This window comes from Callospermophilus lateralis, chromosome 1 (genome assembly GCF_048772815.1).
Source record: "Callospermophilus lateralis isolate mCalLat2 chromosome 1, mCalLat2.hap1, whole genome shotgun sequence".
NCBI classification, from domain to species: domain Eukaryota; kingdom Metazoa; phylum Chordata; class Mammalia; order Rodentia; family Sciuridae; genus Callospermophilus; species Callospermophilus lateralis.
The window spans coordinates 143,765,876-143,787,251 of NC_135305.1; the positions used below are offsets into that span (position 1 = coordinate 143,765,876).

The 21,376-nt window shown below is 53.2% G+C and overlaps 1 pseudogene; it reads left to right on the forward strand.

Moving 5' to 3' along the window:
* Nucleotides 1-1,513: 1,513 nt before the first annotated feature.
* Nucleotides 1,514-15,353, forward strand: LOC143399370 (reticulon-4 receptor pseudogene; annotated as a pseudogene).
* Nucleotides 15,354-21,376: the final 6,023 nt, after the last annotated feature.

Consider the following 21,376-nt stretch of genomic DNA (forward strand, 5'->3'; position numbering starts at 1 on the left):
TTCCAGCTTCCCCCTAACCAGCAAACTTTATTTTCTTCATCTATAAAATGGGTCAACAAAATTTGACCCTTAGGAGTCATCAGCAGACTTAGGGGCTCAGCCCCAGGCCTAGGTCTAAAGGCCCCCTATTATCTCAGGTAATCCCAATGTCACAAAGAAGACAGGCTGGGCAGGAGCAAGGCCTATGGCCAGAGGGGCAGATGGAACACCTAGCAGAGTCAAGTTGGTCTCAGCAGCACTGTCCCAGTCATATTACGATTGTGGGTAGGTTTCTGCCCAAACTAGTCCTGTTTCCCCACTGCACATGGCTGGACCTGAAGCCCCTCAATGTGTGTCAAGTGCTCTCCTGCCATGGTTGGTGGCTTTGCCCATTACTTACCTGACATGTATGCCCTCCCTGCAGACAAGATCAATAATGAAGGGGCCTCTGGGATGCCTGTACAGTGTAGCAGGGGCTCAGAGCCACACCTCTAGGAGACACAGTGTGATCTGACCCCCTCTAGAGCTGCTGATACCCTCTTTCTCTAGCACTTAGGGTGCGGAAAGGGCACAGGCAGCATCATGGGAATTTGAATTTCCCCTTCACGTGTCTTCAGACCTAAGAATGGATGGAAGATGGGTAGTGTATGTGAGAAGTGAGGATGAGGGGGGCAGATGGCTGGTAGGGGGTGGCAGGAGTCGGGGTCAGGCACAGTAAGGGGTACCCTATCCTTCTCCAGTGAGGGGATGATACTGGCCCCTCCACTCCTGCCTGGGTCTATTTCTGGTCTCAATGTGCTGAGTTGTTCTGCCTTGTAACTGTGGTCAGTGACGTGACCACTTCACAGGGACATTGTTGGTATCTGTTGGATCTATGAATTCTGAGATGACCAATGTCCCAACCCCTCTACAGCCTTCTGACCCGAGCCTCTAGGATAGGGGGCCCAAGCTCAGGACATCCCTGAAAATGTCCCCTTCCAGCCACTAATGGCACCAGAGAAAATCATGTGCTCCCAGTACCTACCCAACAGGCTTGCATCCCGGACCCCAGCATCCTCAGGGCCACTGTTCCTGCCAAGGCCACACAAAAGCCAAGATTAGTGTGTGGCCTGGACTTGCTTAGAGGTCACCTTCAGGCAGCATGTGGCTCCTTGCCTTCCCTTCCTACTAGATGGTCTTGCAATAAGAGCAGGACAGGCCTTAACCATTTACTGCCTCGGTTTCCTAATCTGAAACAGACTGGTAATATTGATCAGAAAACTGATTCTCACGTAGTGCCATGTCAACCCTTTTTATACCAGCTAGTCCGATCTCCCAATGATTTTCTATGGTGTTTCTCTTGGGGCAGGTGTGAAGACACTAGGGCACTGAGCTGGTGGTTGATGCTCTGGACTTGTAATACTGTCAGCCCCAAACTGTCTCTTGGCCTTCTCAGGTGGGGACAGAGGTGTCTTCATGGGACCTCAGCCCAGGCTAGGGAGAGGCCAGAGTAGGGGGTGCTAGGAACAGAGGGGCCCTGGGGAAGACACCAAAGATGGAAATCCCACCTCAGCTCTGTGGGCCGCTGAGGTGAGATGCTGACCTCAGCAGCAGCCTGACTGCTGGCTCCTATGCTCCTGCAGTTGCTGGGTGAGTCCAGAAACCTCCCTCTGCTTTCCCTCCTTCCCTCAGCACATCCTTCTATCCTCCTTGCCCCCTCCCATCTGCCCCTGCCCTCCTCTTCCTGGCTCCTCCCATCTCTTTCCCCTCTCTCTTCCCTTCCTCCTTCTCCTACCCTCATCCCATCCTTCTTCCCCAGTCTCCTTCCACTTCTCCCTCTTTTCTCTCCTCCTCCCCCCTCTCTCTCTCCTCTCTCTCTATATATCCTCCTGCCTGGAGGGAAAATCCCCTCTACCCTTGCTGCCAGAAAACACAAGGAAAGTGGTCTGGGTCTCAGCCAAGCAGCCAGGCCCCAAAACTGGAGCACAAAATCTCAGGGTTAGGGAGGGTTGGATTGGGGTAGGGGCAGCATGCAAGGCTAGGTGGTAGGGGAGGGAAGGGAGATGATTGCACAGGGAAAGGTCAGTGGCAGGCCCAAGTCCTGTTAAGGTCTGTAAACAAGTCAGATTGGCACCTGGTATTTTGCCAGAGAAATGTTAGCGTCTGTAAACAAGTCTGGATGGCGCCTGGCCAAATGCCAGAGGGAGTGGTTTGTAAAGTAACAAAAGCAAGTCATTAAGTGTGGAGATTCCTTATTGGTTGACTGCTGTATCTATTTTATGCTAATTAGATAAGCTGTGTAAAATGTATAAATATAGCTCAGATCCTACAATAAACGGCTCCTATTCCTGCTGCATCAATGTACACAAGTTATTCGTCACCCCCCGGCTATTTTGCCCAGCCAGCCGGACTGCGGCAGGGAGCCTTCAGGGCCCAGAGGCCAGCCAATCCCACTCTTCTGCCCCAGGTGAGTAGAACCTCACAGAGAGACCAGGACCAAAGGAGGGCCAAAGGAGGGCACTGGGAGGGGACACTTTGCATCCAGAATTGGGGGCAGGGGCTGTGGTGAGCCAGGACCCCTTCAAGGAACCCAAGCTATGGAGAAACAGAGGGAGGAGAGGGTCTTTTCAATGCCAGGATACCACAAACAAGGGGAACAGAGGGGAGCACAGGAGGGGGCCTGTAAAAGGGGCCTGAAACCAAGGGACAGAGACAAGAACAGGTTCCTTGAGAAGGCCAGCCAGGGGCTCAAGCAAGGAGCCTGGCCAAGTAATGGAGGGCCAAGTGCTAGCTCCTGGGCCTGGGTGAGTGAAAAGGGACCTGGTTGTCTAGGGGAGCTCTTATACAGCTGCAGACAGGGTAGAGCAGACTCTTGTCCCCAGGCGGAAGACCCCTCCCACCTTGGTGTCATGGGGGAGATTCTATACTGCCACAGCCAGGGTAGAGGTGACTGGCTCCTCCAGGTGAGAGACTCTTATCACCTTGGTGTCTTGGCGAGCTTGTATTCCACCCTAGCCAGTGTAGAGGGGACTCGACCTTCCAGGCATAAGATCTCACCCACCTGGGTACCCATTTCGGGGGCTCCTGTAATGTTGCAGAGGACTCTTCTCTCCAGGCGGGAGAACCCTCCAACCTGGCTGTCGTGGGGGAGCTCATATACCACTATAGCCAGAGTAGAGGGTCGTTCCCCTCCAGGAGGGTGACCCCTCCCAACAGGGTGTCAGGGGGAGCTCCAATACTGCTGCAGCCAGGGTGGAGCAGACTCACGGGAGACCCCTTCCACCTGGGTGTCCAAGGGAGCTCCTATACCACTGCAGGCAGAGTAGAGAGGACTCACCCCTCAAGGCAGAAGACCCCTCCCATCTGGGTGTTGGAGTGAGCTAGTATACCGCCCCAGCCAAGGTAGAGAGGACCTGCTCCTCCAGGCGAGAGACCCCTCCCACATTGATGTCTGGGCGAGCTTGTATTCAGCCTTAGCAAGGGTACAGGATACTCACCCCTCAAGGTGGGAGACCCCTCCCACCTGGGTGTGGAAGCGGTGTGACAGGGGTGGGGGCTGGTATACAGCTGCAGCCAGGGAAGCAGGGACTCGCCCCTGTAGGCAAGAGATCCCTTTCACCTGGGTTTCTGTGGGAACTCATATACATCCACAACCAGGGTACAGGGGATTCGCCCCTCGAGTCAGGAGACCCTCTCTACTGGGAGTAGAGGGGGAGATCATATACTGCCAGAGCCAAGGGAGAGGGGACTTGCGCCTCCAGGTGGGAGACCCCTCCCACCTGGGTATCAGGGGGAATTTCATAAACCACTGCACTCAGGTAGAGGTGTTTCACTCTTACAGTCAAGAGAACCCTCCACTTGGGTGTCAGGGGGAGCTCCTATACCAGGGAAACTTGTATACCGCCTTAGACAGAGTAGAGGGGAATTGCCCCTCCAGGTGGACGACCCCTCCACCTTGGTGTCAGGGGGAGCTCCTATACCACTGCAGCCAGAGTAGAGGGGAATCACCTCTATAGGCGAGAGACCCTTCCCACCTAGGTGTCAGGTGGGGGTTCATATAACCCCCTCGCCAGATTAGAGGGGACTTGCCCTTCCAGGCGGGAGACCTCTTTCACCTGAGTGTCAGGGGAACTCCTATACTGCCGTAGCCAGAGTAGAAGGGACTCGCCTCTCCAGGTGGAATTCCTCTCCCACCTGGGTGTTGGAGGAGCTCATATACTGCAGCAGCCAGGGTAGAGGAGAGTCCCCACTCCAGGCGGAAGACCCATCTAACCTGGTTGTCTGGGGGTATCTCCTACACCACTGCAGCCAGGGTAGAGGGGACTCACCCATCTAGGCAGGAGACACCTCTCACTGACTGTTGAGGGGTGCTCCTTTGCCATTGCAGCCAAGGTAGAGCAGACTCGCCCCCCAGTGGAAGACCACTCCCATCTGGATGTTGGGGGAGGGTGGGGAGCTTGTATACTGCTGCAGAAGGGTAGAGGGGACTTGCTACATGCTGAGAGCCATAGCTGAGTCCCAATGACACATGGCATTTTTGCCAGAACAGAGTGGTTGAGAGGTGATGCCAGCAAGCCATTGAGATGATTAATGGTTATGTTAAGATGTGTATATTAGACCCCTGCTATCTGCCTGGGCCTGCTACTTTGGAGTTCTCCCTGCTACTTTGGAGTTCTTGCAGGGATTCCGGAGAGTTCCCATTGGTTGGGGAAGTGCCGGAGAAGGGATTTCAGATTTGTGGTTCCTGGAGGAGCCCAGTGGCCTTAGGGAGAGTTCCCAGAAAGTGTGTGGAGTGTGCTGGTGGAGTTCAGAAATAAAGTTTGTTCATGCTTCAGTGGCTCATGATTTGTGCCCAGCCAGACTGTGGCAGCTACACCAGGAAGAAGACCCCTCCCACCTGGGTGTCAGGGAGTTCATATACCTCTGCAGCCTGGGTAGAGGGAATTCACCCCTTCAGGTGAAAGACCCCTCCCACCTGTGTGTCTGGGGAAACTCTTTTTTTTTTTTTTCCCAGGGGGAACTCTTATAACTTCCCAGCCAGTGTAGAGAGGACTCGCCCCTCCAGGCCAGAGACCCTCCACACACATCTGGGGGTTGGGGATAGCTCCTTTACAGCCGCAGCCAGGGAAGAGGATACTTGCCTTCCAGGCAGGAGAACCTTCCCTAGTGGGTGTGGCGGGGGCTCATATACCACCCTAGCCAGGGTATAGGGGACTCACCCTTCCAGGCAAAAGTCCCCTCCCACCTGGGTGCCACGGGGAGCTCCTATACAGCTGAAACCAGGCTAGAGGGGACTGGTCCCTCCAGGCAGGAGAACCTTTTCACCTGGTTTTAGGGTGGGGAGGCTCATATACCACCTCAGCCAGGGTAGAGCGGACTCGCTCCACTAAGCGGGAGACCCTTTCACCTGCAGCAGCTGGGAGAGAGGGGACTCGCCTTTCCAGCCGGGAGACCACTTTCACCTGGGTGTTGGATAGAGCTCCTATACCCCTAGAGCCAGGGTGAGGGGACTGTCCAATCAAAGCGGGAGACCCCTCCCACCTAGGAAAGCTCAAAACAGCCACAGCAAGAGTAGAGGGGAATCGCCCCTCCATGTGGGAGACCCCTCCCACCTGGGTGTCTGGAGGAGTTCTTACACAGCTGCAGCCAGGGTAGAGTGGACTCGCCCCTCCAGGTGGAAGAACCCTCCCACTGGGAGTAGGGGGAGCTCCTATACCACCACAGCCAGGGTAGGGGGAACATACTCCCAACAGGTGGGAGACCCCTCCCACCAGGGGGTCAGGGGGAGCTCTTATACTGCAGCAGCCAGGTTAGAGGGGACTCGTCTCTCTTGGCCAGAGACCCTCTCACCTGGGTGTCAGGGGTGATCCTTTAGTGCCGCAGCCAGGGTAGAGGGGACTCGACCCTCTAGACGAGAGACCCATCCAACCTGGGTTTCAGAGAAAGCTAGTATACCACTGCAGCCAGGGTACAGGGGACTTGCCCCTTCAGTGGGGAGACCCCTCTCATCTGGCAATGGGTGGGGGGAGCTCGAATACCGCTGCAGCCAGGGTATAGAAGACTCGCCCTTTCATGCGGGAGACCCCTCCCATCTGGGTGTTGGGGGAGCCCTTATACAGCTTCAGCCAGTGTAGAGTGGACTCACCCCTCCAGGCGGGTGACCCCTCCCACCTGGGTGTCACAGGAAAGCTTGTATATCACCTTAGCCAGGGTAGAGGTTACTTGCTCCTTCAGGTGTGAGACCCCTCAAACTAGAGTGTCAGGGGAGTTCTTAAACCACAGCAACCAGGGTAGAGAAGACTCGCCCCTTCATGTGGGAGACCCCTCACACTTGATGTCTGGGGAGCTTGAATACACCTGCAGCTACACTACAGGGGACTCACCTCTCCAGGCAGGAAATTCCTCCCACCTGGATGTCAGTTAAATCTAGTGTACCATCTCAGCCAGGGTACAGGGAACTTGCCCCTTCAGGCGGGAGACCCCTCCCTTCTGGGTATGGGGGTGATCTCATATAAGGCAGCAGCCAGAGTAGAGGGGACTCACTGCTCCAGGTGGGAGATCCCTCCCACCTGGTTGTGTGTGTGTGGGGGGGTGTTACTCCTATACCATAGGAGCCAGTGTAGAGGGGACTCACCCTTCCAGCCTGGAGACCCCTATAACCTAGGTGTCATGGGGAGCTCCTATACCACCACAGCCAGGGTAGAGGGGACTCCCTCCTCCAGGCAGGAGACCCTTCCTACTTTGGTGTCACGTGGAGCTTGTATACCACTTTAGACAGGGTAGAGGGTACTTGCTCCTCCAGGCGGGAGACCCCCCCCACCAGGGTGTCAGAGGGAGTGATATACCGCAGCAGCCAGGGTAGAGGGGACTCACCCCTCCATGTGGGAGATCCCTCCCACCTGGGTGTCTGGGTGAGCTCCTATACCTCAGCAGTCAGGGTACATGGGACTCACCCCTCCAGTCGCCAGAGCCCTCTCCTGGGTGTGTGTGTGAGAGCTCCTATACTGCCACAGCCAGGATAGAGGAGACTTGCCCCTGCAGGCAGGAGAACCCTCCCACCTGGATGTCCTGGGAGCTCTTCTAGGGCACCCCCCAAAGTAGAGGGGACTTTCCCTTCCATGAGGGATACCCCTCCCACCTTGGTGTCTGAGGAGCTTTTATACCACCAAAGCCAGGGTAGAGAGGACTTGCCCATCCAGGCAGGAGACTACTCCCACCTGTGTGTAAGGGGTCACTTGTACACCGCCTTAGCCAGGATAGAGAAGACTTGCCCCTTCAGGTGGGAGACCCCTCCTTCCTGGGTATCTGGGGGAGCTTGTGTACCCCTGCAGCCAGGGTAGAGGGGACTCTCCTCTCCAGGCGGGAGACCCATTCCACCTGGGTGTCTGGGGGGAACTCATAAAACGCTGAAGCCAGGGTAGTGGGGAGTCACCCCTCCAGGGGGTAAAATCCTCCCACCTGGGTGTCAGGGGAAGTTCTTATATCCACATAACCAGGGTAGAGGGGACTCGCCCCTCCAGGCGGGAGACTCCTGCCACCTAGGTGTTAGGGGGGAGCTCTTATACATACTCTGCAGCCAGGGTGGAGGGAACTCACCCCTCTAGGCGGGAGACCCCTCCCAACTGGGTGTTGGGGGAGCTCCTATATTTCTTCAACTAGGGTAGAGGGGACTCGCCCCTCCAGGCAGAAAACCCCTCCCACCTGATTTTCAGGGAGAGTTCGAATACCACCACCTCCAGTGTAGAGGGGACTCCTACCCCTCCAGGCGGAGGACCCCTCCCACTTCAGTGTCAGGGGGAGCTTGTATACCACCTTAGCCAGGGTAGAGGGGACTTGCCCCTCCATGTGGGAGACTCCTCCCACATGGGTTTTGGGTGGAGCTCCTATACCACCTGCAGCCAGGGTAGAGGGGACTCCTCCCTCCTGGGTGTTGGGGGAAGCTTGAATTCTTCAGCAGCCAGGGTAGAGGGAATTCTCCCCTCCAGTCAAGATACCTCTCCCACCTGGGTGTTGGAGGGAGCTCATATTCCACTGCAGCCAGGGTAGAGGGACCTCAACCCTCCATGCTGGAGACCCCTCCCACCTGGGTGTCCTGGGGGGGGGCTCCTATACCTCCACAGCCAGGGTAGAGGGGACTCACCCCTCCAGGTGGCAGACCCCACCCAAATTGGTGTAGGGGGAACTGCATTACTGCTGCAGCCAGGGTAGAGGGGAATCACCCCTATAGGCGGGAGACCCCTCCCACCGGTGTCTAGGGGAACTCCTATACTTCTGCAGCCAGGGTAGAGGGAACTCACCCCTCCAGGCCTCAGAACCCTCCCACCTATGTGTCTGGGGGAACTCGTATACCTCTGCAGCCAGGGTAGAGGGGACTCACCTCTCCAGGCCTGAGACCTCCCACCTGGGTGTCAGGGAGAGCTCGTTACCACCACAGCCAGTGTACAGGGGACTTGTACCTTCAGAGTAGCAGGGACCTGCTACCTGGTGTCAGGAAAAGCTAGTATACCACTGCAGCCAGGGAAGATGGGACTCATCCCTTCAGGCGGTAGACTCATCCCACCTGAGTGTCATAGAGAGCGTGTATACCACTTTCGCCAGGGTAAAGGTGAGTCGCACCTCCAGGCAGGAGACCCCTCCCATCTTGGTATGGGGGGGGAAGCTCCTATACCACTGAAGCCAGGAGAAAGGGGACTCGCCCCACTAGGCGGGAGACCCCTAAACCTTGGTTGTCAGGGGAGCTCATACACCGCCATAAGCAGGGAAAGGGGAACTCTCCAGTCCAGGTGGGAGACCCCTCCCACCTGGATGTCAGGGAAAGCTACTATACCACCAGAGCCAGGGTAGAGGGGATCCGCCCCTCCAGGCGGGAGACACATCCCACCTGGGTGTCAGGGGCAGCTCTTATACCACTGCAGCCAGGGTAGAGGGGACTCGGCCCTCCAGGCAGGACAATCTTCCCACCTGGGTGTCCCATTGAGATTGTATACCACATTAGCCAGGGTAGAGAGGACGCGCCTCTCCAGTCAGGAGATCTCTCCCTCCGAAATGTCGGGTGGAGTGGAGCTCCTATACCCCTGCAGCCAGGGTAGAGGGGATGTGCCCCTCCAGTCATGAGACTCCTCTCTCCTGGGTGTCCAGGGGAGCTTGTATACTGCCTTAGCTAGGGTGGAGGGAACTTGCCTCTCTAGGCGGGAGATTCCTTCTACCTGTGTGTTGCAGGGGAACTCATATACCCCTGCAGCCAGGATAGTGCGCACTTGCCCCTCCAGGCAGGACGCCACCACTACTTGGTGTTCAGAGGAGCTTTTATACCGCAGCAGCCATGGTAGAGAGGACTTGCCCCTCCATGAGGGAAACCTCTCCCACCTGGGTGTGGGGAGGAGCTCATATACCACAGCAGCAAGGGTAGAGAGTACTTGCCCTCCAGGCGAGAGAACCCTCCAACCAGGGTGTCCAGGGGAGCTCCTATACTGCAGCACCCAGGTTAGAGGGGACTCGCCCCTCCATGTGGGAGATCCCTTCCCCTTGAATGTAGGTGGGAGCTTGTATACTCCCACAGCCAGGGTAGAGTGAACTTGCCTCTCCAGGCAGGAGACTCTTCCCACCTGGGTATCAGGGAAAGCTAATATACCACCACAGCCAGGGTAGAGGGGACATGCCCCTCCTGTCGGGAGACCCCCCCACACATGGGTGTGTGTGGGGGGGGAGAGCTCCTATACCTCCACAGCCAGGGTAGAGGGGACTCTCCACTACACGCAGGAGACCACACCCAGTGGATGTTGGGGGGAGTTTGTATAATACCACAGCTAGGGTAGAGAAGATCCCCCTGCAGGCAGGAAACCCCTCCCACCTGGGGGTCCTTTGATCTCTTATAGGGCACCAGACAAAGTAGAGGGGACTTGCCCTTCCATGTGGGAGGCCTCTCCTGCCTGAGTGTCTGGAGGGAGCTTGTATACCTCCTTAGCCAGGGTAGAGGGGACTTGCCCCTCCAGGCGGGAGACCCCTCCCCTCTGTGGGAGAATCTTCCCCCAATTGGGTGTCTCGGGGAGCTTGTATACTGCCATAGTCTGAGTAGAGGGGACTCGCCCTTCCAGGCGGGAGACCCCTCCCCCTTGTGGGTGGGTGGGGGGAGCTACCATACTGATGCAGCCAGGATATAGGGGACTCGCTCCTCCAGGAGGGAGACTCATCCCACCTGTAGTCAGGGGGAGCTCCTATGCCGCAGCAACCAGTGTAGAGGGGACTTGCCCCTCCAGGTGAAAGATCCTTTCCACCTGGGTGTCAGGGGAGCTCTTATACTGCCACATCCAGGATAGAGAAGACTTGCCCCTCCAGGAGGAAGACCCCTCCCAACTGGGTGTCTGGGGAAGCTTGTATACCACCGCAGCCTGGGTAGAGGGGACTAGTCCCTCCAGGTGGGAGACCCCAAACACCTGTGTCCAGGGTAGCTCCTATACCACTGCAGCCAGGGGAGAGGGGACTCATCCCACCAGGTAGGAGACCCCTCAAACTTGGGCATTTGGGGGAGCTCAAAATCCACCAGCACTAGAGTAGAGATGACTGGCCCCTCCTACCTAGGTGTCTGGTGAGGGGGTTCCTATACCACCCTAGCCAGGGTAGAGGGAACTTGCCCTGCCAGGCAGGATAACCCTCCCACCTGGGTGTGTAGGTGGAGAGCTCCTACACCGCAGCAGCCAGGATAGAGGGGCTCGCCCTGCCAGGCGAGAGACCTCTCCACCAGTGTTAGGGAATGCTAGTATACCACCTCAGCTAGAGTAGAGAGAAATTGCCCCTTCAGGCAGGAGACCCCTCTCATCTGAATATGGGGAGGGAGCTCCTATACAGCCACAGCCAGGATCCTGGGGAATGGCAAGTGTGGCACCAGTATGTGAATAGGCTCAGGTGGCCCCAGGGCTGGCCTGTCCTTGGGGTGGCTGCAGGGGTCTGAGGGGGCAATCCACGTGGTTCATATGTGTGAGAACTGGAGCCCTTGCAGGGCTGTTTTTCCCCCCAGATGTGTCTGGAGTCACACTCACACTGGATGATCCCTGAGAGTTGGGACCTGAATGAGATGATGAGAGTGGCAGGGGTGGCCAGGCTGATCTCCAGGAAGAGGGCAGAAACTCCTGGGAGAATCAATGGTCAGGTTGGGGAGAAAAATAAGAGAAGTGGGCAAGGAGGGGACCATCCCTGGAGGTCAGGAGCCCTGTAGTTTAGAAGGCGCAGAGGCCAAGGGGTTGGGCCACTGAGGCTTTCTGGTGGATAGGAAGAGGATGCTTTCCATGGTGGAGGGCAGGAAGAGGTCAGATGGGGCAGCTGTGGTATAAGGTCAGGGGATACCCTCCTGACTTCCTGGTTGAGTTTTCTATATTCTCTGGGCCCCCACTGTATATACAAACTAATTCCACAAAGCTGGATTTGATTATCTCATATAAAGATGCCCCTTCATGCTTACTCAGTGGAGGGGTTGCTATGGAGACCAATGGGCAGGCCCCAAGGGGGCCCAGGCTGGAGCCAATTACTGTGACTGTAGCAGAAGAAAGCCCACCTTAGCCACTGTGCGGACAGCAGGGCCAGTGTGGAGGGCTGACTCTCAGAAGTTTGTTGTCAAAAAGCAGTTGTCTTGGCAGGAATAAAGCCTTGTCTTTGTGCCTGATACCTGCTGCTAGGAGGGCTGAGTGACATGTGGCTATTCTCCCAGTTTCCTGACTCCCCTGTGTGGCTCAGTCTGGAGTCAACCTGGGCATCTATACCAGTGAATTCATGGACCACACATCAGGTCTTGGGGGCCACAGGACATGGTGCATAGGTAGCCTAGCTCAGTCAGGATGTGAGGGACATAGTCAAAATATATGGTAGGGAGCCTCGAGAACTTGTCATTATGGCACAGAGAGGTTGGTGACATGGCCCAGTCTCAGGGAGGCCTAGTCAAGAGCATGGCACATTTAGTGATGTGCACAGTCTGTGGCATGGCTTGACTGGTGATGTGGCCCAATCATGATAGTGAGGCTGACCAGTGAGCACTGAGGGCCCCCAATGCAACCAACCCAAGGTCTTCCTGAAGTCCTGGGCTAGGAAATACAGTTTACATAGCACAGTGCCTGCCTGTGACAGCAGGTGAAACACTGTGGGGAACTTGCATGGCCAAGCCCCACTTTCCCAGGGAAGATGCATAAGAAGGAAGCAGGAGTGTCAGTAGTTTAAATAGAACATCAAGCCAAATGCCTCTTATGCATGGGCAGCTTTGGAAGGTTACCCAGGGCTTGGGGAGCTCCTGGGCTTCTGACATTCTGTACCCCATCCTGGGGCTGCCATCTCTCTGGCAACCAACAAATGACCCCAAACCCAGCAAGGCAGAGTTCAGCTCCCAGGACCTAGGGACATATTTAATGACTATTATACTTATCTGGTTTGCTTGGATTCTGGATTTAGAGCAATTGTTGTGCTCTAGGCAGAAGAGGACCCCTGTGGCAGGGGGCCCAGCATAGCATGGAAGGCCCAAGGGTCACAATCCTGGCTGGTTGAAGCTGGACCATGGCTCTCTCCCTCCTCCCTCTCGACTCCAACCCCAGCACTTAGCTGGCCTCCTGTCTGCAGAATCCTACTCTTAGCTAGCTGCCAAGGAAGGTGATAGCTGTCAACAAAGGTGTTAGCTGATAACTCAAGTGTTAGCTGATAAGCCATAACCCTCCCAAGGGGATTAACATTTTAATAGACTCACTCCTGAAGGCAAGGCAGGCTGAAAGAACCTTCAGCATTCAAAGGGGTAGGGAATTTAATGGTGGAATAATAGGCCCTGCTGTTGAGGCCAGGTCGCCCTAGCCCAAGAAGTCTTTTGCTAGTATACAGTCTCATTGAAGGCCCAGGAGTGTCTGACACTTCAAGGGAATAGAGGGTGCAACACCATGAGCAGGGGGAGATTGCTGCTGGGAGGCTGTCCCAGTTGAGTGTGCACCTGGGTTGGAGAGTTGAGAGCAGCTGGGACCATGCAGTGACTGGCTGGGAAGAATGAACTCCTCCCATGGAAGGGGATCATGCAGAGAATGAGACCAGGGTAGGAGGCTTCAGGAGATGTTCCAAGCCAAGTCAGAAAGTGCTTAAAAGGAAGGATGTGTGGAGGAGGGAGCAGCTGGCTAGGGGAAGGGTACTCTGGAGTGGGAACTGTACTCCTTAACCCCATGCCCTCACTGCACCCAGACCACTGTTCTTGTGATAACAGAGGTGCTAGTAGGTAGACCCACCTATACTCCCTGGAACCCATAGTGGCTTCTCTTTGCAGTTTTTTATTTAAATCACAACCCCACATTGTGAAATGAGGGGGACTCCCCAGACTCCCAGCTGCTAGGTTTTATCAAGGGCTACAAGGGCCTAGACTGGGCCTATGGTTCTGAACCTCAGTGTGCCTCTTTCTACCCAAACTTCAGCAGCTGACAGACTAGGGATGAGACTTAGATTGCAGCTCCTCTTTCTGAACCCCACTTCCTAGTACTCCCTGAGCTCAGTCTGGATGGCATTACAATGTGTGCCAAGAGCATGTCTCCTCCTCCTCCAGCATGACCTGCAAGCTGTTAGGGGGCTGGGGGCAGGCAAGCAAGGAATATTGCTTGGAATATGGGGATGGAGATCAGGCCCAGGGGGACTCTGTTCACTAGAGTCTCAAGAGGGTATATGCAGATGTGAGCAACAGTCCGTCACATAGGTATTTGTTGAGTGACCTAGTAGGCTAACTTTGATAATGGGTATAAGCATCTGGATGGGTGCAGTGGGGAGTCTGTAGACATGGTTTCCCAGAGTGTATGGCTACAGGTGAAAGTTACAGCCAAGCATCATCTATGTTGTATGAAAGCAAGGATCCCCAAACCTCCAAATCCCAGGCTACATCTCAGACCTGGCCCCAGCCCCTCATAAGGCCCTATCCCAAGGGACAAACTGGCCCCAACATGGCCTCCCAGTCCCTTAGGGATCTCTTTCCCCTAACCACCCTTTCTTCTACCCACAAGAAGACATCTGCAGGTATGGGTGCTATGGCTACAGGCCTGGCGGGTGGAAGCACTGTGCCCAGGTGCCTGTGTGTGTTATTATGAGCCCAAAGTGACAAAAATCTGCCTCCACAAGGCCTGCAGGCCATGCCGACTGGCATCCCAGTCTCCAACCTGCATATCTTTCTGCATGGCAACCACATCTTCCATGTGCCGGCTGTTGGTTTCCATGCCTGCCGCAATCTCACCATCCTGTGGCTACACTCCAATGCACTGGCCCAGATTGATGCCACCACGTACTCGGGCCTGACCCTCCTGGAGCAACTGGATCTCAGTGACAATGCCCAGCTTCATACCTTCATACCTGCCACATTCCAAGGCCTGGGCCGAATGCATACACTGCATCTGGACCGCTATAGCTTGCAAGAACTGGGCCCTAGCCTGTTCCGTGGCCTGGCCACCTTGCAGTACCTCTACCTTCAAGACAATTGGCTGCAGGCACTGACAGACAATGGCTTCCATGACCTGGGAAACCTCACACACCTTTTCCTTCATAGTAACCACATCCCCAGCGTGCCTGAGCACGTCTTCCATGGCCCGCACAGTCTCAACCGTCTCCTCCTGCAACACAATTGTGTGGCCCATGTGCACCCACATGCCTCCCATGACCTTGGCCACCTCAGGCACTCTAACTGTTTACAAACAAACTCTCAATGCTGCCTGCTGAGCCCTTGGCAACTCTATGTGCTCTACAGTGTTTGCAGCTCAATGACAACCCCTGGGTATGCGACTGCCTGGTACATCTATTCTTGGCCTGGCTGCAGAAGTTCCCAATTCCTCATCTTAGGTGCCCTTCAAACTGCCCATGTGCCTGGCTGGCTGTGACTTCCAGTGACTGGTTGCCAATGACCTAGAGGGCTGTGTTGTGGCAGCCAGACCCTTCCATCTCATCTGAACTAGTGTGGCCACTGATGAGGAGCTGCTGGGGCTGCCCAAATGCTGCCAGCCAGATGCTGCAGACAAGCCCTCTGTGCTAGAATCTGATAGGCCAGCATCTGCTGGCAATACACTCAAGAGGCATGTGCCATCTGGTGACAGCCCAGCAGGCAAAGGCTCAGGCCCACATCACATCAGTGACTCTCCCTTTGGGACCCTGACCAGCTCTGCAGAGCCCCCACTGACTACACTACAGCCAGAGGGGTCTGAGTCACCAGGAGTTCTCACCACTGGACCTCATCAGAGGACAGGCTGATCCCACATGTACCGTGCCCGCAGTCAGTGTTGTCTACCATAGGCAGGAATTGAGGCAGGAGGGCAAGTGATGAAGAGGGTTCAGGTGCCCTTCCTGCCCTGGCTTGCAGCCTTGTGCCCCTTGACCTTGTGCTGGTAATGTGGACAATGTTTGCACCCTGCTGACCAGCTATGACCCAAGAACCTCTCACCAGCCCAGTGTGTGTACATAGAGGGTCTCCCACCCTGCAGTCAGTCAACGCCAGGGACAGGTCACGTTGAGTAGACCAGTCCTCCCTGATGGATGCCTCCCCACCAGCCCAACCCATCTTCACCCCATCATGTTTACAGGGTTGGGGTAGTGTTTCTTCTAGTCTCCCACCCAGATCGCTATATATAGAGATATGCATTTTAATTTATTTGTGTAAAAATATTGGACAATGTGGAATAAAGAGCTCTTTTCTTATACTATGGCCTCTCAGGCTGAGGTGCTGTGAGTGGTGAGAGGCAGGGGTGGGACCAGATACTGTACCTCATTGGACACCATCACACAAAGCCCCTGAGAATAAATGGAGTCACCCAGCTGCATATAACAGGTATGACATGGTATCCCTGCCACTTTATGAGCTTGCTCTTGAGCCCAAACACCCACCCTGAGAACTGAACTGACAGAGCATATGACAGGACCATGGGTCTAGATGACACTGCTTTTGTGGGGATATCTACTCTACTTCCTTCCACTCAGCTTTGCATTGCCCCCAAGAGGAGACTGAGGATAAGAGATGAAGAACTTTCTTCCTCTTCTGGAAGATGGACAGGAGTAAGGTGGCACTGAACGACAGTTGAGTTGGTAAAGCCCGGCTTGGGGCCAGACAGGAACTGGGTACACCTTCCTACCACTGCCCAGGGTTACAGCCAGATTCCTATTCCTCTTACAGCACACCCACATCCCAGAAACAGTCCCTTGAGGATCTGCATGCCCTGTACACATATGTGCACAACACACACATATGACCAGTCAGGAGCTACATGCATGCATGCCTATGTTTGAAAACAGTACCCACAGCACCAACAAAATACACATGTGCACACTTTTCCAAGGCCTAGGCCAGGGAGGACTCAGAAACCAAAGGGATAGGGGCCACATGGCCAGGAAACTAGGTAGGGTGCTTACAGGGAAGTTCCTCTCCCCCACAGGGCAGGGGCTGGGGAGGAGGTGGAGAAAAATTCAGTGATTTGGGGGAAGAAACAACACAGGGGGGTGGAGCCAGATAGCCCTGGGGGCAGCTGGGGCTCTAGAAGCCCAGTGGAGGTAGAGAGTGTCAGAAAATGTGCTCAGCAACCAAAGCCTCCAGCTCTCTCTCTAGCTGCTCACTGCTGCCACCAAGGTGGGGGACTCAGGACAGATTCTCTAGGCCATTTTCTTTACCATTCATCTATCCATTCATTCTCTATACTAAGGGAAGTGAGGACATAGGATAGGTACAGTGACCCGACCAGGGTGGAGAAAGAAACTGTCTCAAGAGGTCCCAGCCATGGTCAGCTTCATACAGTAAGGACCCAGACAGTTGGGGTCCATGTACTGGGGGGAGAAAAAGAGGAAAAAGGGAGAAGTGAGTCCCAAGTCCTTCTGACTACTGTTATCCATCTGATGCTCCAAGAGACTGTGAACTTCTTCTCTTGGTTGCTTTCCTCCTGGTGCCAGAATTTTCCCCACTACACAGAAAGGAAACTACATCTCAGGAAAGTTGCATATTAATGTGAGTTAAGAGGAAAAGAGATAGAGAACAATTTCTGATCAACAAAGCACCATCATTGAAGACCCTGCTCAATCTCCCTGTAGAGAAGTTTGTAGGGTGGCCTTTGAGGGAGAGGGAGTGTGAGACTCAGATTCTGAATTCCAGAGAGTCCAGTGGATTGAGGCCTTCAGTTTCTGGAGTCTTTCTTGTGTAGAGATTGGGTTTATGTTAGTTCTAAGAGGCCTCCCTTCATACCTCTGTCCTAGGAGGTGAAGATTTCTCTGTCCTAGTGCCGCAGTCCGGCTGCAGCAAAATAACCAGGGCGGGGGTTGACGAACAACTTGTGTACATTGATACATTGATACGGCTCACACACATGCCAGCCGCCAAGCGGATTCACGCACCCTCCGGTAACAAAAAGTATTTAGTAATAGCCTTTTGCTGCAACCATTTTCCTGATAATCCTTTTTCTTCTGAACTTTCTTTTTCTTTCTGGCTAGAGTTCCTGGGCTTTTATCAATACATGCTCTAACTGCTCTTGGTTCCATTCGGGTGCCTTCTTCTCTTAGTAATTTACTTAACACCCCTTCCATATTTTCGTCACAAAGACAATACAACATTTCAAGACAAAACAAGACACAAACATACTGTATCAATCTTCTCCATTTTCTCAAAGTAGCCATGTTTCCTCTCACACTATCTGCCTAGGGATGAGCAGATTTGCTCCCGTCCTATCTAGGGACTGGCAGCTTTTTTTTGTCACTTACCCCTGAGTGTCCCGGGGCTCCCCATATGGGCCACCATCTGCTGCAGTCTGGCTGCAGCAAAATAACCAGGGCGGGGGGTGACGAACAACTTGTGTACATTGATACAGCAGGAGTAGGAGCACTTTATTGTAGGACAGGAGAGGTATATATACATTACACACAGCTTATCTTAATTAACATAAACTAGATACAGCAGTCAACCAATAAGGAATCTCCACACTTAATGGCTCCCTGGCACTACTTCACAAACCACTCCCTCTGGCAAAATGCCAGGCGCCATCCTGACTTGTTTACAGACCCTAACATCCTAGGAGGTCCTGCCTGACACATGACTGTCTCTGTCACCTGTCGTTTTTCAGTAGTCTCTGGTCAGGAAATTCTTTTTGGTGTCTCTCCTTCAGTTATAGGATGGGAAGATGCCCACATTTGGGCCTATGTGTCCTGAGCTCCATCATGTCTATGTTTTCCTGCTTGTGCTGAGGAAGGTGGTGGTACTCAGCAGTTATGCCCACCTTTGTCTCCCTCCCTCTCCCCTACCAGCAATTAAACCCAAATGGGCTTAACCACAGAGCCACCTCTATTATTTTTGTTTTTAAATTTGGAGATAGGGTTTTGCTAAGTTGTTAGGGCCTAGCTAATTTGTTCATGCTGGCTTTGAATTTGTGATCCTCCTGCCTTAGCCTCCTGAATTTTGGGATTACAGGCATGTGCCATTATACCTGACTATATGTCCATCTTCTCAAAGGATTTTTTCTGCATTCTTACTTCCTTCTATTTCCTCCACTATCTCTTTGAGTCCCAGTCTGAGAGATTCCCTCTCTATGTTGAAGGCAGTCCCATAGCCAAGACTTTGGGAGACTGATCCTTTGAGCACTTCCCTTCATCCCTCCTACACCTGATAGTCTTGGGAGCCCAACCTAACTGCCCTATTCCCTTGGGCCCTAAGCATAAGAGACCCAAAGGGAATAAGTAGACATCCATTCACCCATTCAGGGAAATTTGTTCACTGGAGAGAAAGATGGAATCACAGTGAAGCCTGACTAAACAGAAAGAAGGGGTCACTTGAATCATCCTATCCTGTGCCAAAAGGTACCTGAAAAATTGGATGTATTGGAGGAGGTGAGGGGCCAAATAAGGAAGAGAAACTTTACAGACCTCCAGATAAATTTAGACTTCAGTGCTCACAAGACAGAAAAGAGAGAAAAATCTAGCTACATTTCACCCTGAACCCCAAAGAGGATGGAAAGAAAAAGATTCAGCAAGGATGGTTAGCTAGGTGCTTCTTTTGCACACATAACACAGGAATGCAGACCTGAAATCCAGTCATTCCTATCACCAGGACCAGACACACCTATAGCTATACTTTGAATCCAGGGGCTAGCCACCTATTTAGAGGACAGGTACAATACAGGAGAGAGTGGCAAGAGGTGGCCCCTCCTTCCATGGAATCACACAGTGTTGGTTACATAGAATCCATCCACCTAAAGGAAAGGGAGAAGACATAAATGTACCTCACATCTGGTTTCATTGCTAATGTCTGGTCTAGAAAGGGGTTGTGTCTCCAGCTCAGCTCATCTTGGGGAATGTATTGGGCAAAAAGAGAGAGGGTTTTTTATATCAGAGTGAAAGTGGAGCTGGAGATCTGTGTGAAACTGAGGCATGTAGGAGGGTCCTGGGTGCCCATTTTAAACTCCAGAAGGATGTAAAATACAGAATGTGTTTATAAGTGCTTAGGTCTGTAACATATGTGGGTGCATGAATGGGATTTCATGTGCACATTTATTTGTCTCATAGCTCAGGTCCCTACTGTGTGGGGATGCCAGGACAATAACCTGTTTAATAGAACTAACACAGAGCTCCTAATGAGAGGAGTCAGTTCAAAGACTGATGCAAGATGTAAGGCTGGAATCCAATACTTGACTGTAATCTGGAGCACTCATTGACTAGCCATGAACTGCTGAATATGAAGAACTAAAGACAGAGAACTATTGAGATAGCCATAGGGTACAGTAAAGAATAGAGCTGACCCATGTCTCTGAATGGCTTTGAAAAAGGTAAAATAACCAAATAGGGAACACAGAGAAGAATGTGGAGTAAGTAAAAAGAATCTAGGGGTCAAGAATTCCTTTCAGTGAGTGCTATACAGAGGGATTATGGGGACCAAGACTGTGTCTTGGGGAGGTAGGAGATGGACATGGAATGAAGGACAAGTGACTCTAGGCTGTAATGTCAGGGATTGCAGGTGGGGGAAGGGAGACATAAAAGGGATGGCCTCTGTGATGTGGGCTTAGACGGGAGATGGAAGGACATTCAAGGATGAATTTACATTCAGAATGTCCCAGGGAAGGGAACTCACACATTCTCCTGGAGGCCTTGGGGATCCAAGGAGAGACTGATTCTGGGAGTGGGGAGGTGAACAAGTCTGCACAAGAGGAGCAAGCACAGGGTGTATAGGTGAAAATATGCAGGCTGGGTTCCTGCTGACAGCCATTACGTTGCTATAGAAAATTCTGTGGAGTTTGGGTGAGAGTTAAAGCATATACCAGGGAAATATCAAAAGTACTTCCTGGACATTTGGACTCAAGGTCTAATTGTGTACACCTGATGGGATGGCCAAAGTTAAGATGGGAAGTGTGTAATCTAAAATAAGCAGGAGCATGTGTTTTGGTTGAAAAGGAGGATGTTCATTGAGGGTTTTCTGGTTTGAGGGAGAATGGCTGGGATGGTCGGGGTGGGAGGAGAGAAGCTTCCCTGGGGTTTTCAGATCAGGTTGGAGTGAGGGTTTAGATCCTTGGAACACTGTGCGGGGGACACACTATTCTCTACTGTGCTCCCCTCAGGAGTGACCTGGCAGGGGTATGTCTTATGAGATCATTTCATCTGCTGTCAGGGTCAGGTAGCTTCTGGCCATGTATTTGTTGTTGCTCTGTTTGGAGGGCTGAGTGTTCTCCACTCCCAGGGTGACCTTAGTGCCACCTCTGTTCCAGGACATGGTCATGGACCTGGGTAGAAATTGTTGATCAGACACACCAGTGAGGCCTTGTTGCTCTGGAGCTCCTAAGAGGAGGGTGATAACAGGGTAAGTGAGAACCCATCCTTGGGTTGACCTGCAAGATGGAGCAGGCAAAAGGGATCAGTGTTCTAGTGTACACCAAGGGGGGTCCCTATGCTAAGTGTGTGAGGAGAGTCACCTTGGTTAAGGAGTCTGTTGGAGACTGTGGGATATAGAGATTGTCTGGGGCAATTCCTTAAACTACAGTCTGTTACTACACTTTAAACCACCCAGGAAAATTGTGTAATCACCTTACCTAGCACCTCTTAAACTATTGCCTTGCACACAAATATGTTACCCTTGCCTTCCTGTTCTGATTACCCCTACATCTTGTTGTTCCATGTGTGGTCTCTATCTGTCCTCTGAGCTCCCTGGTATTTCAGTGTATTCCAATAAGGATCAGTTCTTACCTGATTCCTTGGCGCTGAGAGACAGGGTTTTTACTAAGGAGCCCATTTCACCCCAATGAGTCTCCTCTTGAGTCTCTGCACTGTGTAATAGTCTGTCTTTCTGGCAGGGCCTCAAGGTAAGGGTTCTTTTCCACAGGGCAGATATGTTGGTTTTCTGCACTGGCAAATATTTTCTATGAGTTCAGGATCCTATACTTCTGAGGAGCTCACTTTGCCATATCATGTCGTTCAGTGAATCTGT